The sequence below is a fragment of the Thalassophryne amazonica genome, chromosome 14, assembly GCF_902500255.1.
Source record: "Thalassophryne amazonica chromosome 14, fThaAma1.1, whole genome shotgun sequence".
Classification (NCBI taxonomy): Eukaryota; Metazoa; Chordata; class Actinopteri; order Batrachoidiformes; family Batrachoididae; genus Thalassophryne; species Thalassophryne amazonica.
This window is the reverse complement of record NC_047116.1, coordinates 46408227-46427407: the sequence shown is the minus strand read 5'-3', so window position 1 is coordinate 46427407 and position 19181 is coordinate 46408227. Positions and strand designations below refer to the sequence as shown.

The 19181-nt window shown below is 43.2% G+C and overlaps 1 long non-coding RNA gene across 1 annotated transcript; it reads right to left on the bottom strand.

Moving 5' to 3' along the window:
- Nucleotides 1-7461: 7461 nt before the first annotated feature.
- LOC117524647 lies at nt 7462-16210 on the bottom strand. The gene is made up of 3 exons (XR_004564817.1): nt 16137-16210; nt 10172-10175; nt 7462-7472 (listed from the first exon to the last, which is right to left on the bottom strand). It is a non-coding gene; the product is annotated as an uncharacterized LOC117524647 (long non-coding RNA).
- Nucleotides 16211-19181: the final 2971 nt, after the last annotated feature.

Here is a 19181-nt window from a genome sequence, read left to right as displayed (position 1 = left end):
AAATGTCACGTTGGGCTTTCAGTAGGGCAGTGTGAGGGTGGATTGCTCCCACCAGCTGCCAGTAAAGCACTCAGCATGGATGTTTTAGTGCATGCATCAATATGAGCAATTATTTTAATTATGGGTGTTGTGAGTTTGTCTGATGCCGCTTTATTTCCTGGATACAGTTCCACTCATGGGATCATCTTACAGACCGAAGACAAATCTGTTCATCATTTTATAATCCTGCACTAGTTAAAAATGTGAAACATTGTTTCATCTGTAGAATAAAACATGTGCCTGGGTGGGTTTTTTGGCTTGTCTTCCATTGCTACTTTGGTATGTATGCACATTCCTGAACTGTCCAGCAGGTTCCAGTGTTCAGTAGATGGATTCAGTAATGCCATTATATGGACATTATAGACATTATGGACACTATAGATGTATTAGGATTCCAGCAATGCACACATTAATAGAAATACCCTGAATTTGGTTCTCATTTGCAGTATTGCTGTCACAAATATTGATATCATGCCTCTTGTGTCACTGGTCTCAGATCACTCGCTTGTCAATTTTACAATCTCATTGCCGTGTTTACTGGAATAAGAACCTTATTTATCATTACGAGGACACTTCGACTCTTCAACAACAATTGTACTTGGAGCCAGAATGCCTGATATCTTAGCATCACTTTCAGAAAATGAAAGTTCTTGTTCGACACGATAGCAACACTTATTCATGGACAACCAGCTGTAAGTCTCTCTCCTTTTGCAGACCAAGATTTTTTAGATTACTTTGAGAAGAAAATAAATGACATTAGATTAAATATATCTCAATATACCTTAATCCGGCCATTACACCTTGTTATCCGCACATCTTTCATTAAAAAAATCTCCTTTAACAGTGGAATATCCAGATAAAATGCTGAAACCGACTTCTTCTGAAACTTCTCTGTTCTCTCATGACATCCTGGATCAATAGAGCCTGAAATGTGGAGGTTTTCAGCTTGAAACAGGCTGATGACGGTGCCTGGGAGCGCTGCGCGACGTCCTGCTCTGTGGGAAGTCCTTAAAGCGACAGTATCACCTCAAAATCTCTCATCAGCCGTTAAAATTTTCACCGAAAACCAGCTTAATTTTTCGAACCGTGTCCACTTCGATGTGCCTCACAGGGTTAGAAAAAATTTTGATCAAACAAAGCGCCAGTCTCTCAGCAACTTCTCAGACAAAGGAATTCCGACAAGGGGCTGGACGACTCCTCCCACAAGGAGTGCTCACAGGCGGATGACGTCACCGACAGGCGTGGAAAAACTCACGCATGCGCACGAGGGTTCAAGCATGTCTGACGTAAAAACATATGAATGAAATCCATATAGTTTTTGAAAAAAATAAAAAGGACCTATACTTTATTGACAGCCCTCGTATATATATATATAGAGAGAGAGAGAGAGAGAGAGAGAGAGAGAGAGAGAGAGAGAGAGAGAGAGAGATAGATCCTTCAAAGCCTATATAAAGTAAAATCTTGATCCAGAATTAGGATCCACATCACATCCAAAATTCAGTGGAGTCTTCCATACCCTAATAGTTATCTGTGATGCAAATCTGGTGAGAATCTCTGAAGTAATTTTTTTGTTGTTGTTTGTTTTTTTACATAATCCTTCAAAGCCTGTGGCCTGAAATCTTGATCCAATATCCAGATCCGGATCACATCCAAAATTTAATGGAGTCTTCCATGGCCTAATATCTATTTCTGGTGAAAATCTTGTCAAAATCTGTGCAATAGGTTTGACGTAACCCTGCTAATGGCGAAAGAAGCACAAACCGGCCAAAATAACGCAAAACAAAAATGAAATGGGGAAATTGCAAAACATTGCACAGTTGGACAAGCGTGAATGATACCGCAGCTCACGCACAAACACAGTGCAAACAGGACAACGACACACTCCTCACAACATCTGTGTTGCGGGGGACACACACACTCGCATGCCACATGTGTTGCGGGGGGGGCCCTGCATAACATGTGTTGCTTGGTAACGGCACAGTCGTGGGGCACTTAGGAAATGTGGGGCCATTCACACAGCCAGGTTGAAAGTGGTTGCCTGCACTCTACTATTGTGCCAGCTGCGTGAATAGCCCTGCCTTTTCTAAGTGACCGCGAGTGGTGTTCAATGTTGGTGGGTAACATCTGGACTTTGGCCGACTCCGGCCGAGTGGATCGAATGACCATTTGTCCGGGATTCATCGACATTTGGCCACTGCTGTGAAGGCTGCCTTAATCGTGCCATTCGGCCACTGTGCGACATAGCTGATGATTTTGTTCAGCTCCTCGGCTGTGGCAAGATATATCCAACCTGTGTTCGGCACACCGTGCGAATGCTGTGAACATGATCAGATGGCAGTGCAGCCTCATCTTGCACGCCATTCGAATGGGTTTCTGCCATGAGCTCAATGCGAATGTGGAGTACTTGTGCCATGCTCGAATGCTTGTGGCGACTGCTGTATGAGGTGTTCGAGGCAACTCTGATTTTTCCCAAGTGGCATATGATTCCTCCTTTGTGGACCAGTCGGCTTCAATCGTGTTATGTGTGAAGGGGCCCTAACAGACATACAGACAGACAAATAAATAAATGCCAATGATTTTATTACATCATTGGCGGACATAATTACAACCCCAGTTCCAATGAAGTTGGGACATTGTGTAAAATGTAAATTAAAAACAGATTGCAATGATTTGCAAATTCTCTTCAATCTATATTCAATTGAATACACCACAAAGACAAGATATTTAATGTTCAAACTGATAAACTTTGTTGTTTTTGTGCAAATATTTGCTCATTTTGAAATGGATGCCTGCAACACGTTTCAAAAAAGTTGGGACGGGGCAACAAAAGACTGGGAAAGTTGATGAATGCTCAAAGAACACCTAACTGGAAACAGGTGAGTGTCATGATTCGGTATAAAAGGAGCATCCTCAAAAGGCTCAGCCATTCACAAGCAAAGATGGGGTGAGGATCACCACTTTGAAACCAACTGTGTGAAAAAATAGTCCAACAATTTAAGAACAATGTTTCTCGATGTTCAATTGCAAGGAATGTAGGGATTCCATCATCTACAGTCCATAATATAATCAGAAGATTCAGAGAATCTGGAGAACTTTCTACACGTAAGCAGCAAGGCCAAAAACCAACACTGAATGCCCATGACCTTCGATCTCTCAGGCGGCACTGTATTAAAAACCATCATCATTGTGTAAAGTCTGGTCCACCCTCCGGTCCCTCTGTTTAAGAAGGGGTACCGGAGGGTGTGTTCCAGCTATAGGGGGATCACACTCCTCATCCTCCCCGGTAAGGTCTATTCCAGAGTACTGAAGACGAGAATTCGACCGATGGTCGAACCTCGGATTCAGGAGGAGCAGTGTGGTTTTCGTCCTGGTCGCGGCACACTGGACCAGCTCTACATGCTCCATCGGGTGCTCGAGGGTTCATGGGAGTTCGCCCAACCAGTCCACATGTTTTGTGGATCTGGAGAAGGCATTCGACCGTGTCCCTCGGGGCACCCTGTGGGAAGTGATCCGGGAGTACGGGGTCCGGGGTCCTTTGCTAAGGGCTATCTGGTCCCTGTATGACCGCAGCAGGAGCTTGGTTCGCATTGCCGGTAGTAAGTCAAACCTGTTTCCAGTGCACGCTGCCCTCCACCAGGGCTGTCCTTTGCCACCGGTTCTGTTCATTATTTTTATGGACAGAATTTCTAGGCGCAGCCACAGTGTAGAGGGGGTCTGGTTTGGGAACCACAGAATCTCGTCTCTGCTGTTTGCGGACAATGTGGTTCTGTTGGCTTCGTCAAATCAGGACCTTCAGTGTGCACTGGGGCAGTTTGAAGCCAAGTGTGAAGCGTCCGGAATGAAAATCAGCACCTCCAAATCCGAGGCCATGGTTCTCGACCGGAAAAAGGTGCTTTGCCTTCTTCAGGTCGGTGGAGTGTCCTTGCCTCAAGTGGAGGAGTTTAAGTATCTCGGGGTCTTGTTCACGAGTGAGGGACGGATGGAGCATGAGATCGATAGATGGATCGGTGCAGCATCTGCAGTGATGCGGTCGCTGTATCGGACCGTTGTGGTGAAGAGAGAGCTGAGTAGGGGGACAAAGCTCTCGATTTACCGATCGATCTATGTTCCGATCCTCACCTATGGTCATGAGATTTGGCTCATGACCGAAAGAACGAGGTTGCGAGTACAGGCGGCCGAGATGAGTTTCCTCCGCAGGGTGGCTGGGCACTCCCTTGGAGATAGGGTGAGGAGCTCGGTCACTCGGGAGGAGCTTGGAGTCGAGCTGCTGCTCCTCCACGTCGAAAGGAGTCAGTTGAGGTGGCTCGGGCATCTTTTCCGGATGCCCCCTGGACGCCTCGTTGGAGAGGTGTTCCGGGCACGTCCCATTGGGAGGAGGCCCCGGGGAAGACCCAGGACACGCTGAAGGGACTATATCTCTCGGCTGGCTATGGAACGCCTTGGGGTTCCCCCGGAGGAGCTGGGGGAGGTGTGTGTGGATCGGGAGGTCTCGGCGGCTTTGCTTGAGCTGCTGCCCCCGTGACCCGACTCCGGATAAAGCGGAAGAAAATGGATGGATGGATGGATCATTGTGTAAAGTATCTTACCGTGTGGGCCCAGGAACACTTCAGAAAACCATTGTCAGTTAACACATACATCAACATCCAGAAACGCCACCTTAAAACCTTAAGAATCATAATCGTCCTTGTAATATTGTCAAGGAATGTGGTAAAATTATGGGAACTCAGTGCACGGACATTATGGGCCTTTTTAAAACAAGGGTTGTGTCAAAAGCCAGGAAAATTATGGCCGATTCTGCACACCCTCTGCACCCACAATTTAAGTTTCAGCCCTCGGGCAGACGCCTGGTAATGCCCAGATGCAGAACCAACAGACTAAAACACTCTTTTATTCCCACAGCCATTGCTTTCCTAAATAACACCTAAGGACTCACTGTTGCACTTAAGTCTACACTGACTCGCACCTTATTTCTGGGCTCTTGTTTTGTATATTTATTCTGCTGTGTTTTTATGTTTTTTATGTTTTTATGTTTTTTATGAATTTGTATGATGTGGTTTTATGAATGTAATGTAATTTTTACTGCTGACTGCACCTGAATTGCCCCCATGGGGACTAAATAAATGATCAAATCAAATCAAAATCACAGCCTTCTCTGGGCCCGAGCTCATTTGAAAAGGATAGACACAAAGTGGAAAAGTGTGCAGTGGTCTGATGAGTCCACATGTCAAATTGTTTTGGAAATCATGGACGTCGTGTCCTCCGGACAAAAAAGGAAAAAAAAACATCCAGATTGTTATCAGTGCAAAGTTCAAAAGCCAGCATCTCTGATGGTATGGAGGTGTGTTAGTGCCCATGGCATGGACAACTTACACAATTATGATGGAATCATCAATGCTGAAAGGTACATCCAGGTTTTGGAGCAACAAATGCTGCCATCCAAGCAACATCTTTTTCAAGGACGTCCCTGCTTATTTCAGCAAGACAATGCCAAGCCACATTCTGCATGTGTTACAACAGCGTGGCTTCGTAGTAAAAGAGTGCGGGTACTAGACTGGCCTGCCTGCAATTCAGACCTGTCGCCCATTGAAAATGTGTGGCACATTATGAAGCACAAAAAATATGACAGTGGAGACCCCGGACTGTTGAACAACTGAAGTCGTACATCAAGCAAGAATGGGAAAGAATTCCACATAGAAAGCTTCAACAATGAGTGTCCTTAGTTCCAAAACACTTATTGAGTGTTGTTAGAAGGAAAGGTGATGTAACACAGCGGTAAACATACCACTGTCCCAGCTTTTTTGAAACTTGTTGCAGGCATCCATTTCAAAATGAGCAAATATTTGCACAAAAACAATAAAGTTTATCAGTTTGAACATTAAATATCTTGTCTTTGTGGTGTATTCAACTGAATATAGGTTGAAGAGGATTTGCAAATCATTGTATTCTGTTTTTATTATATTTTACACAATGTCCCAACTTCACTGGAATTGGGGTTGTATTATTATTTAAAATCATTTAAGGTGCACAACCAAGACTAACATTTCAATGTTTCCTTAAATATTAGGACTCCGTTGAAGATGTAACAATACATTGCAACATTACTCGTTGTTATGCACCTTACATAAATCCTTTAATTACGCAGACATCTGTGGTGCACCGGCGTTCCATTCACTACATGTTTCTGTATTTATTAAAATTTGTTTTGGCAGTTGCCTTAATTTTCTGTGGGGAAGTCACTTTTTTGTTCATGCATTGCAATATTCAATCCAATCCAATCCAATCCACTTTATTTAGAAAGCACATTTAAACAGACTTGAGTCTCCAAAGTGCTGCACGGCAAAAGCATAGACACGCAAAATAATAATAATAACAATCTTCTTTGTCTTTCGGCTGTTCCCGTTAGGGGTCGCCACAGCAGATCAATCGTTTCCATCTCACCCTGTCCTCTGTATCTTCCTCTGTCACACCAACCACCTGCATGTCCTCTCTCAGCACATCCATGAACCTCCTCTTTGGTCTCCCTCTTCTCCTCCTGCCTGGTGGCTCCATCCTCAGCATCCTTCTCCCTATATACCCTGGGTCCCTCCTCTGCACATGTCCAAACCATCTCAATCTCGCCTCTCTGACTTTGTCTCCAAACCGTCCCACCTGAGCTGTCCCTCTGATATGTTCATTCCTAATCTTGTCCATTCTTGTCACTCCCAAAGTGAATCTCATCATCTTCAGCTCTGCCACCTCCAGCTCTGCCTCCTGTCTTTTTGTTAGTGCCACTGTCTCTAAACCATACAACATAGCTGGTCTCACTACTGTTTTGTAAACTTTCCCGTTCACTCTTGCTGATATTCTTCGGTCACAAATCACCTTTCTCCACCCACTCCACCCTGCCTGCACTCTCTTCTTCACCTCTCTACCACACTTTCCATTACTTTGAACAGTTGACCCCAAATATTTAAACTCATCTACTTTCACCACTTCTACTCCTTGTAACTGCACTATTCCACTGGGCTCCCTCTCATTCACACACATGTACTCAGTCTTGCTTCTACTGACTTTCATTCCCCTTCTCTCCAAAGCATATCTCCACTTCTCCAGACTAGACTCAACTTGCTCTCTACTCTCACTACAGATCACAATGTCATCTGCAAACATCATAGTCCATGGGGACTCCTGTCTGATCTCATCTGTCAACCTGTCCATCACCACTACAAACAAGAAAGGACTCAGAGCTGATCCTTGGTGTAATCCCACCTCCACCTTGAATGAGTCTGTCATTCCGACTGTGCATCTCACCGCTGTCACACTATTCTTGTACATGTCCTGCACTACCCTAACATACTTCTCTGCCACTCCAGACTTCCTCATACAATGCCACAACTCTTCTCTTGGCACCCTATCATAAGCTTTTTCTAAGTCTACAAACACACAATGTAACTCTTTCTGTCCTTCTCTGTACTTTTCCAACAGTATTCTCAGAGCAAACATTGCATCTGTAGTGCTCTTTCTCAGCATGAAACCATATTGCTGCTCACAGATCTTCACCTGTTTTCTAAGCCTAGCTTCTACTACTCTTTCCCATAACTTCATGCTGTGGCTGATCAGCTTTATGCCTCTGTAGTTACTGCAGCTCTGCACATCACCCTTGTTCTTGAAAATAGGAACCAGCACACTTCATCTCCACTCCTCAGGCATCCTCTCACTTTCCAAGATTTTATTAAACAATCTACCTGTGGGGCATATGCACTGATGATATTCATCATCACCCCTTCAATTTCCAACTTCACACTCATCACCCTGTCAGACACTCGCTTAACCTCCAACACACTTTTAACATACTCTTCTTTTAAAATGACCCCAACACCATTTCTCTTCCTGTCCTCACCATGGTACAACAACTTGTACCCACCGCCGATGCTCCTGCTCTTATTTCCCTTCCACTTGGTCTCTTGCACACACAATATGTCTACCTTTCTCCTCTCCATCATATCAGCCAGCTCTCTCCCTTTACCAGTCATACTACCAACATTCAAAGTCCCCACTCTCATTTCCACCCTTCTAGTTTTCTTCTCCCGCTGTTCGTGGCAACGTTTTCCTCCCCTTCTTCGTCGTCTTCGCCCAGCAGTAGCCCAATTTCCACCGGCACCCTGTTGGGCAATAGCACCAGTGGCGGACGTTGTTAACCCGGGCCGCGACCGATCCGGTATGGGAATTCGATTCTGAGTCTGCATAGTTGGGTTGGCTTGTTTTACTCCGGATGCCCTTCCTGATGCAACCCTCCTCATTTATCTGGGCTTGGGACCGGCACTCAGAATGTACTGGCTGCACACCCCATGTGGCTGAGTTAATAATAATAACAATAATAACAGTAAAATAGATAAGATAAAATAATACATAAAAAACCATGATAAAACAATAAATTTCAATAAAATAAACATAAAATAAGACACAAGGACCGTACACCTCACGCAGTGTTAAAAGCCAAGGAATAAAAGTGGGCTCCACAGTGTTTTAAGCAACATATTCAATAATCAGTTATTAATTACTGTCTTTGTTTATGTTGCAGGTGCCAAAAGTGACACTCCCCTCAGCCCTGACTATGTGCCGTCAATCTTTCAGCATGTGGCTTTACCTAAGAAGAGAAAGAGAGAGAAGGACATGCTGAAGTTTCTCAACAGGCAGGACACGAAGAGGAGACTGGAGTCAACCAGGAGAATTGTTGCTGCTAATGTTCTGCTCCAACTGTCACAAGCCCCTACTGCACCAGTTGTAAGTATCCAAAATTCTGACAATGTTTCACAGAAGTGGCACGAAGTCACTGTCAAGTCATTCTCAAGTCATCAATCTGCAAGTCCCAAATCAAGTCTCAAGTCAACTTGCAACAATTGGTGATCATTGTGACTTGAGACTTGACTTGGGATTTGCTGATTCATGACTTGAGAGTGACTTGATGGTGAAAAGTTATTTCAAAGCTGGGAATGTTTAAATCCAATGTTTATCAGTTTGAACATTAAATATCTTGTCTTTGCGGTGTATTCAGTTGAATACAGGTTGAAGAAGATTTGCAAATCATTGTATTCTGTTTTGATTTACATTTCACACAACATCCCAACTTCCTTGGAATTGGGGTTGTAGATGCATAATATCTTAGAGCTGGTAATATTTTTTTTTGTTTGTTTGTTTGTTTGTTTTTTGTTTTTGTATATGTGCGACTTTAAATACAATTTTGTTATTGTTGTTGCAGCAGCTGAGGGGCTTGGAGATGACATCTCACAAGATGAGGAGGATGCTGCTGAAGTGACAGGTGATGATCCACCACCGCACTCATGTGGCACCAACTAAATGACCCCAACAACTCACATGACCTTACCTGCACTCTACCTGTAGGCAGATGTACCGGGACCTCCAGCAAGCCCAAGGAAACCACAAAGAACATGAAGTTTGATCAGATGAGTCTGTTAGTATACAAGTAATGAATGTCTATGAGTTCAATGGTACGAATATTTAATTCGGTGAAAGCTGGAGCATACCATTCAACAAGGCAAAGCCGAGTTGAATGGTATGTCCCAGCTTTCACCAAATTAAATATTTGTTCCATTGAAAGAATGTAAAAACATTCATTATTTGTTTTATATAACGGCTAAAATAGATCCTTGTCATTTGATATTCTATTAATTTATAAACAACAGAAAAGGGACTTACATTTTGGTGTTCCACTGCTGATAAAGTCCAAATTGTGATGTGTCATCCAGTGATGCTGTGCACTGACTTTGGACTTCCATCAAAAAAGACTTTTGTGTAGTTCCTCAGTCCAGCCAAAAATCGCATCAGCTTTTCATGCGTCCAGATGGCTTACAGTGCAGTGGATTTGTTTTGTGTTGTGTGCGCACGTACGTTTTGTGTGTGTGTGTGTGTGTGTGTGTGTGTGTGTGTGCGCGCGCATGCACGTGCAGAGTGCAATGGTACCAAATGTATGGAACCAAATTTGCACTCTAAATGTAACCAAATCACACTCTAAATGCATCGCATCACAAATGGCACGAATAATCCATGTCATGTGACATACAAAGCTCCATTCAAATGACAAGGATCTACTCAGCCGTTATATAAACAATGACGAGAGAGTGCATACGGTGACAGAACTGCCCTTATGCGCCAAGCTGGATGAGGTCTTTGACACAGTTAGGTCCCAACTGAAGGTCAACTCATCTGTAACTGTGTATCAGCAAGTCATTTTGACTTTGGTGGCACTTTGCATGTATTATTCAATGTGTCCACTGCCACAGTGTCAAGACTTTTCAATAATACTGTGGATATCATGTGTTCTGCTTTCCCACCAGCCTTAGTATTTTGGCCACAGAGGGAGGAACTTGGATTAAGTTTACCAATGTCTTTTCGGTTAGTTTTCAAGGATTATACCCGGATAACAGATTGCGTGCCAGTGCAGGGATCAAATTCACGCAAGTGTCAAGGTGACATAAGTAAATGGCTGCTACGTTTTATGCTGGATGCACCTCCTGACGACTCCAAATTGCATGGACAAAGCGTACAAGTGGTGTTGAACTGGAATCCTTTTGTTTTGGAAGCTCGCCACTTGCATCACAGTCCTCTGTGATGCAACTTTATGTTTAGTATTACCATCCTGCATTGGTTTGGGGTAAATTTTCATGCCTCCATTCTTCGTGGTTCCTTCAGAGCTGCAGCTCAGAGCTGAAAATGAATTGTTTCACCTGCTGGATGTTGCAGCTGTGTCAGAGTCACTGAGTCAACACAAAAAAGGGGAAAGGTTAAAGGTTGCCACCTCTCAGCCTCTCTATCTACATAGGAGCTCCCTGCAACCCTGAGGGTAGTGAGGCAGCACTATGTCCCACATGTGCATTTCAAACACACACGTATGTACCCAGCTGAGTGTGATTTTGTTGCCGGGGTCAAGGTCAAGGAGCAGGTGGCAGTTTCTGTGGCCTTTTTTGGGAATAACAGGGGCTTAGTGAGCCCTCTGCTGGCTCCTTCCCAAAACGTGTGCGGAGGTACAGTGTTTGCATTACAGTTGGTGGAACGTTATTTATTCGCATTATAGCCAGTGCGCAAACCCAGTGATTTTCCACACCAACAAAATATTATTCACACAACCACCTCCCTCTGTTTGCTAAGGAATTTAAGACACAACCCAGAACTTATTCATGTGAAAGTGACTTCAAAAGTCTGACTTGTAAATATGGTTCTTTTCCATCAAGGACACAAAAAATAGAAAAATACGAGGCTCTGGGTGCCCAAGAGAAGGACAGGATTCTTACAATGTTGTTCTGACTGACACATTTGCTGAATGAACATGACATTTTTTTTCTTTTGGTCCTGTCACAAATATGGCCATCTGGTGTTTTTTGTTGCCAACCTGAGCTGTTTATTGCTTCCACATGAAGCACATTAAGTTTTTGTTGCGACTCAAATTTTTCTCTCAGTTGTTTGAGGCATCCGATTTTGGGAACTACTTGATTGGAACAATTCATCAGCTGGGCTTTAACATAACATTTGTTTTTTCCAGAAGCCAGAGCTCTCAAGTCTCACTCATTCGGAGTGAGGCTCCCACTTTAAAATGGTCTTGTCATGTCCCATGCACTTGGGGTGAGATTCAATATGTTGTCACGCTCTCATGCTAATGCATGACATTCCACCAAAATGACCTGCAAGACAAGATATGGTGGAAAATAACTCCTTGAGCGTATCTCAACTTGAGAGCTCTGAGAAGATTCAAAATGAGATGATAGTAAAGAAGGAGATTAATGATTTCTTAGTCCCAAGACTGGGGTGAATCTTGCCAACCAAGATAGTAGATAAACAAGCACATGATCTAATGGCAGGGTCTGTAGCCAATATAGCCTAGAATATACAATTATAGACTTTTGATGAGGTGTACCCGTGATTATGCGGACCTGGTCAGGATGGGATTCACTGGCCTCGGTGAACCCCATCCTGACCAGATCCACAGTCTATAACTGCTTTATTATATGGTAAACAAGAAAATTGGGAGTTTGTCAAACATACTAAAACTAAAAAATCAATCTCAAGTTTCAACTCTTTATTATTACTGTCATATTGGACCACCTGACATTCCATTAATTGACTGGAGATGCCTGTTAAGTCCAAGACAAAGAGTCATCAGGCTTGTTTTCTTATAAAGTTCGCCATTCACCTGTCTAGCTTCCGAGTATTCCGTCAAGAACCTGTCTGTCATAAGTTTCAAAGTTGGGCGCATGTCCCTTTTCAGTGACGTACTTGCGAAACAGGTCGGCTGCTGACTATGTATTTCTGCGGGTGTTCTTTGGATCTTTTTCGTGTAAAAGTCGTTTTAAGTCACCGTTGCTAACAGACACAAACATGTCTTCTGCCATCTTGTCAACAAACTGACAGCCAAAGTAGGCATTGTATCGCGTTATCTGATTGGTCGTTATCGATAGAAGGCGTTGCTCGATTACCTAGCACTCCGCTGCACACGAGGTGCACTCGTTTTGCATGCGCGGTCTACTCGGCATGTGGTACAGCTCAGAAAGTGGCGAATGGGCCAATCAGAAGTTGGCAAAATCCCATACCATATAATAATGTCAAATAATGACCTCGTGGCCTTAACCTTTGGCCTCAAGATTATAACCACAGATAATAATGCCAATACTTATCTACACTGTCCACATAATATGGTGCATAAGTTTCCTTCCAGAGTTAAACGTGAGACTGGACATAACACTGTGACCTTATGACCTAGACTGGGTCACAACACCAGTTGTTATTTCTTCCCCCAGTTCTTTCTGTAATTCTGCCTCTTACAAAGTACAAACTCAAAATATTTCACACTTTAAAATTTAATCAAAGTCACAGCAAAAATAATCAGGCCTGGGCCCTGCAAGAACGTCTCTTACAGACAAGATCCGCTCTTACAGAACCAAGAACAATGGACAGAAGCAGCTTTTATACAGGATTACATATGCGTGACAGAGGCAGACGTTAATTCAGAAAATCCTTCCCTTATTGGCCGCCCGCGGGCATTCGAGGGAGGTCCATCCCCCTGCCCCAGGCCCGTGCAATAATGTCAATATATAGATATGCACATACCATCCATCCATCCATCCATCCATTTTCTTCCGCTTTATCCGGAGTCGGGTCGCAGGGGCAGCAGCTCAAGCAAAGCCGCCCAGACCTCCCGATCCACTCACACCTCCCCCAGCTCCTCTGGGGGAACCCCAAGGCGTTCCCAAGCCAGCCGAGAGATGTAGTCCCTCCAGCGTGTCCTGGGTCTTCCCCGGGGCCTCCTCCCAGTGGGACGTGCCCGGAACACCTCTCCAGCGAGGCGTCCAGGGGGCATCCTGAAAAGATGCCCGAGCCACCTCAACTGACTCCTTTCAACGTGGAGGAGCAGCGGCTCGACTCCAAGCTCCTCCCGGCGCTCCCTTAGAGATATGCACATACCAAGAGAGAATAAAGGAAAGTGAGAATAATAATGAAAACTAAAAGTATAATCCTAAATAAAATAACTACCTTAATGCCAAAACAAGTACAGAAAACAAATAAAGAGAACCATAATTGAACACAGAAATATATATCTAACATGAGTATGGCCTTTTTTGTGTTTTCTATTTTGCTTTTTTTAGACTGTGAGCTTTTGGATGGAAACACAGATGGACAGATATAGCTACTATATGTTTTTGCATTGTTACCTCCGCCAAGGAGGTTATGTTTTCGGTCAAGTTTGTTTGTTTGTCTGTTTGTCAGCAGGATAACTCAAAAAGCTTTGAACAGATTTTGATGAAATTTTGTGGATTGGTTGGAAATGACAAGAGGAACAAGTGATTAAATTTTAGTGGTGATCCGGATCACGATCCGGATCCAGGAATTTTTTAAAGGATTCTTCACCATTGCGGGATAGGGGGAATTTTGACATCCTAGTTTCTAACTCCACAAAAATAAGGCAGATGTTATGTGTCGACGCGGGTTGAGGAGCGGACCTGCGTCAGACGGAACCCAGCGCTACAAATAACCAGAAAAGCGGTTCCAAAAACAATATATTTATTACACCCACTGTGCATAAAAGGTGTAAAAACAAAAACAGCGTCCCTCTGGTGGAGTGACTGTTGGCACGCTCTCCAGCGCCCGCAAGGATCAAAGCCCGGCACTCCTGGACTCACTACCACCGCCAAACACCCCCCAGGTGGACACGACAAACCGACTCTCTGTGAAGCAAAGAAGAGGTGAGGTAAGTCAGCAGTTACAACAATATCTTTCAAAAGACACACGCTATCAGCAACACATTCAGGTCTGTATCTTTTTTAACTTTATGCAAATGAGCAGCTTCTCACAACAGGTGGAGGATCACTTATCCGCACGCCACAGCAGTGAGAAGCAAGCTGCACAATTCTCATCACAATTCAAGTATACTGTGTAACAAAACACCAAGTTACTATCAACAATTAATCAAACACTTAATTACCTTTAATGTGTGCTGACAGCATGTGTCCTCACCCTTCCCTGCTTCACGGGCTCGATGTGTCAAACCCAGGCGCGGTCCTCAGCGTCTCACAAAGGAACATCACAAGGTCGAGTTCCCGGCAGTTCTGCTTGAATCACACATGACTTAAATGCAGAACGCCGTCCAATTATCTGCTTCAGCTGAAAGTCTTTAAGGTTGCATGTGAGCACCAGTCACAGGTGCTACACATGATGTTGATGAGGGTGAGGACTCTTCAGCCAGCACCTTCTCCACAGACAAATCAGTTCGCATGCCACCTGAAGAGCAAAGAAAAGAAAAGAACACCAAAACATCCAGCCACACCCCCCAACACACAACAGCAGAAAGGCTTGAAAAAAATTAGGGTGTAACATAGTCAAATGTTCTATCAAACAACAAAGTTTGGTGATGATCGGATTCGGATTCCGGATCTGGTGATCCAGAATATGCAAAAAATATAGGGAAAATAGAAAATGTGTCAGTGTGAGGTGACAAATGAAGCTAGAGTTGCACAACTAACACCAAATTGTAGCTGAATCTGTACTGATTCAGTAAGGTGTCATCAGATTTGATGTAGCTTCAAATGTTATGGAGCTAGATCCAGAAGAAAACCGCCATTACCGAAAAATCGTTTTTATACAATAACTTTGAACTAATAAAGACATAAAAGTGATTCCAAGTTCTAGTGGTACATTTTCATGGTCAAGGATGTCAAATATAAAGGAAAGAAAAGTGTATGTATCATAGTTTTGGTTGTAACACTGAATTGTTGAATAGATCACTGTGCCAAGGAGGGAATCTCTTTAGGGTCAGTGACCCTATGGCCTTGTGTAGCACATGCAGCACTTAAAAAATAGTTCTATTTCAGAATTTACTGTTATTTATTTAGAGAAGTGTTTCATAAATGTTAAAAAATTCATATATTTGCAGTTTAGTTGAATAATAAATTGAATTTTGTCTCTTATTTGTTTTTGTCTATAAGCACATGCAATATCAATATCAGTACTCAGATGACAGTAGCTTCTGGGAAAGGTGCAAGTTGCAATAAACTGTGATGCCAAGCACTAAGGATACATGCTATCCAATCACAGCAGATGAAACGTTTTTTACTAGCAATCATCATTGTTAGACTTTTTTAGGTTCAATGATTCCACGGCGTGTAGATGTTATGGCGTCAGTGACCCCATGGCCTTGGCAGAGGTTTGCACTCTCCGAGTGCTTCTAGTTTTGTTTGTTTTTTGAAAGGGGATGAGTGAATCCTACAAATCTGTAACATTCTAATTCACACACTTTGGTAGACATGCCAGTCTTGTGTTTTGATTGTGCAGGTGTGCAGGTGTGCAGTTACATCAACACATTAAATTGTATTTGTATTACTTCAACTGCAAGACAACAACAATGAAAAAGTGGATCATAAGGATGAGGAAACTTCCGAATTTCTCCACCGGTATCCTCGTGTCATATGACTCTTTCTGTGAAGCTAAGCTGTTTTGTCCCATCCCCAAGTGCGTGTGCTCGAAAGCATGTTAACCGTACATTGTAATACGAGAAGAAAAGTGGCTTTTTCAACGTTGTTTTGCAATGATTTTATGAGGTAGATAAGATCTACTTCTAATCAAATTACATTTCTTCCACAAATCTGATTGGTTAATTGTGTGAGATTTCAGACCATAAAATATTGAGTAGATGGTGACAAAATAGCCGACCATTTCACATTTGATGCATTACTCCATGCCCTGACCGTGTTACTGTGCAGGTGTCAATAATGGCACTCTCACATGAGAGCGAGATAAACTGGTGCAGAGACGACGATGCTGAAATGCGTGGATTTAAGCTAGCATATGAAAGTACTGATGTGGATTCTGACACGGAATTACTCAGTGCAGTTGATGAGATGCAGAACTTTGTGAATCTGCTCACAGAATTTCCAGTTTGGCATGAAGACGCTGTTTCTACGGTAAGCTTCACTGACCGAATTACTTCCAGAAAAATAAACCGTGCAAATGATGGAACTGGATTGGAATGAGAATAACCCTGTTGTGTCTGATGATTTGTGGACGTTAATGCTGGATTACGGTCACAAATTGATGCGTCACCGGTAAAACAGATATTTGCAACCATAAATTCCTGCATTAATGTCCACAAATCATCAGACACAACAGGGTTATTCCCTAAATGCCAGCAAAGGTCACTAAGATTGAGGAAACAAAACTAATTATAACACAAATACAACACTGCATGCTGTAACTACACTTAAAAAGAGTCCCAAACATTTGTGAATATACAAAATGCTCTTTTAATGACTGACCTACCCTAACATGGCAAGAATGATATCACCACTACACTGGTCAAGTTACACACATTAAAATATGACTCCAACTATTCAGATATTGACCTGGAATGTAAAGACCATGCTACCTGGCCTCAAAGATCATCTCTAAAAATTGACAAGTAAGTTCTCCACAGGCCCTGAGACCCATCTGGCTCAGTACTTATCACCATATAAGGCAGTGTGAAGTGGATGAGAGTCTACAACTCCCACTGGACAGGACTCCAGTCCATCACAAAGATTGATGACTCCCACAGAACTAAAGCATCAACAGAGAACTTAGCAGACTGAATCAGGACACATCTACCTTGCATGAAGCTAGACTCTCAGACGGCTACTTCTCAGGGTCCTATCTCACTAGGGTGTGACTGTTTGAGAGGAGTTGGAGAAGCGAATTAGCAGTCAAACATGCAAATGAGCGACAGATTCACAGTTGGTATATCCCTGAAGTGGTACAAAATAAAATCCGAATATCAACCATATTTTGCACAGACCCGCGCCAAATATGTCCACATCATACATATGGCATGGGGAATGTCAGATCCTCCTTTTTGTCTCCAGTCACTCACAATGTCGTTTCATCCATTGTTAACCACTCACAAAGTTCTGTCACGATTCTCACACATTATGAGTTGCAGGGACTACATTCAGAGGGATTCGTGACACCCGAGTTGGCTCTGAGAGGACCCTTGTTGCCTTGCCAACTTTAAAATGTTCAAAATCCAGGCATGATGCATGTGACACCCTGTGAGCCAAGCAAGGGGAGAGCACAACCCAGCGAATGTTGCAGGAAATCAAGCAGTTTCCCTCACATTTGCCATTCGCATGCAATGACAGCTCATTGAATACCTAAGGGAGAAAGATTTCACCTTCTTCAAACAGAGAAAACTCCAGGAGGAAGCTTGTGATAAAGGGTAGGGTTTGCTAGACATCCTACCTTTGCATCACTTGTCTACCACTGTGGGTCACCTGTAAATCCTTGGAGATTTCAAACCCAGGGTAGGAAATAGCATAGCGCACCATGGGATAGGCAAGATGAAGGAGAATGGAGAGAGGTTACTGGAGATGTGCAGCTACTGTATTACAAACTCTGTGTCACAAACAGCTACTTCATGGTAAAGTTACAACAACTTTTTGTGGACCCAATCAAGATCATGCTATTGGTACCAGGTAAACTTTGCTGTCACTAGGATAGCTGCCTTGAACAATATTTTCATCACTCATAGTGACCACAGTGTAGACTGTGACAGTGACCATGCACAGGTATGCAGCAAGTTCAGAATCTGACTCAAAAAGCTCCATCACTCCAGATAAGATGGAGCAAGTGAGGGAAGACAGAAGGGAAGCTCATATCATCTACAAATGGTGCCCCAACAGGTAGAACTCAGATGCTCTCAGAAATGACAGAGGTCAGATCTGTCTGACATCACTGTGCAACCCAGTGTTGTCTAAAACCAAAGGAAACATATAGACCTCTGCAGCAAAAAGAACAAATGTGAACTGAATCTAAAGATAGTTCTGTTTGTTATAGCATCCTTCAGTCTTGTCAGGTTGTGCAATTGCACCACATCTGTAACAATGTTTGTACTAGCCAGTGTTGGGCAACTTACCTCCAAAATGGTAAACGGACTGCATTTATATAGCACTCTTCCATCTGCATCAGACGCTCAAAGCTCTTTACAATAATGCCTCACATTCACCCCGATGTCAGGGTGCTGCCATACAAGGTGCTCACTACACACCGGGAGCAACTAGGGGATTAAGGACCTTGCTCATGGGCCCTGAGAGATTTTCTGGTCAGGCTGAAATTTGAATCCTCTGGTCTCAAGCCCACCCCTTAACCACAAAACCATCACCTCCCCTAAAATGTAAACTGTAATACATTATACAGTAGATGGCTAGTTACTGTTATTTCAGTGTCATTCATTACATTACAGTATTACTGTTTCTGAATTGTAGTGCATTACAGGACTCCTGTATTACTTTTGAGTTACTTTCACCACAATAACTGTGGAAGTAGGACTTGGCATTCTAAAATGCTAAATGCCTGTAGTTTACAGCAGCTCATTATACATCCAATGTGGTGTAGCATAATGATTATATGCCCTTAAGGATACTAATGACAATAAATTAATATAATTGGGGCAGTGGTGGCCCTAGGTGCAATACAAATAGCAATCAGCCAGAAACCCAAAGGATCAGTCTGGTAAAATTATAATATGGTGTGAATACTTAAAGTCTTGGCCAATTCATAATAAAACACAACAGAGCTAGAGCTCACTATAATGTAACCTATAACCTAATAACCTGACAAGACACACAATC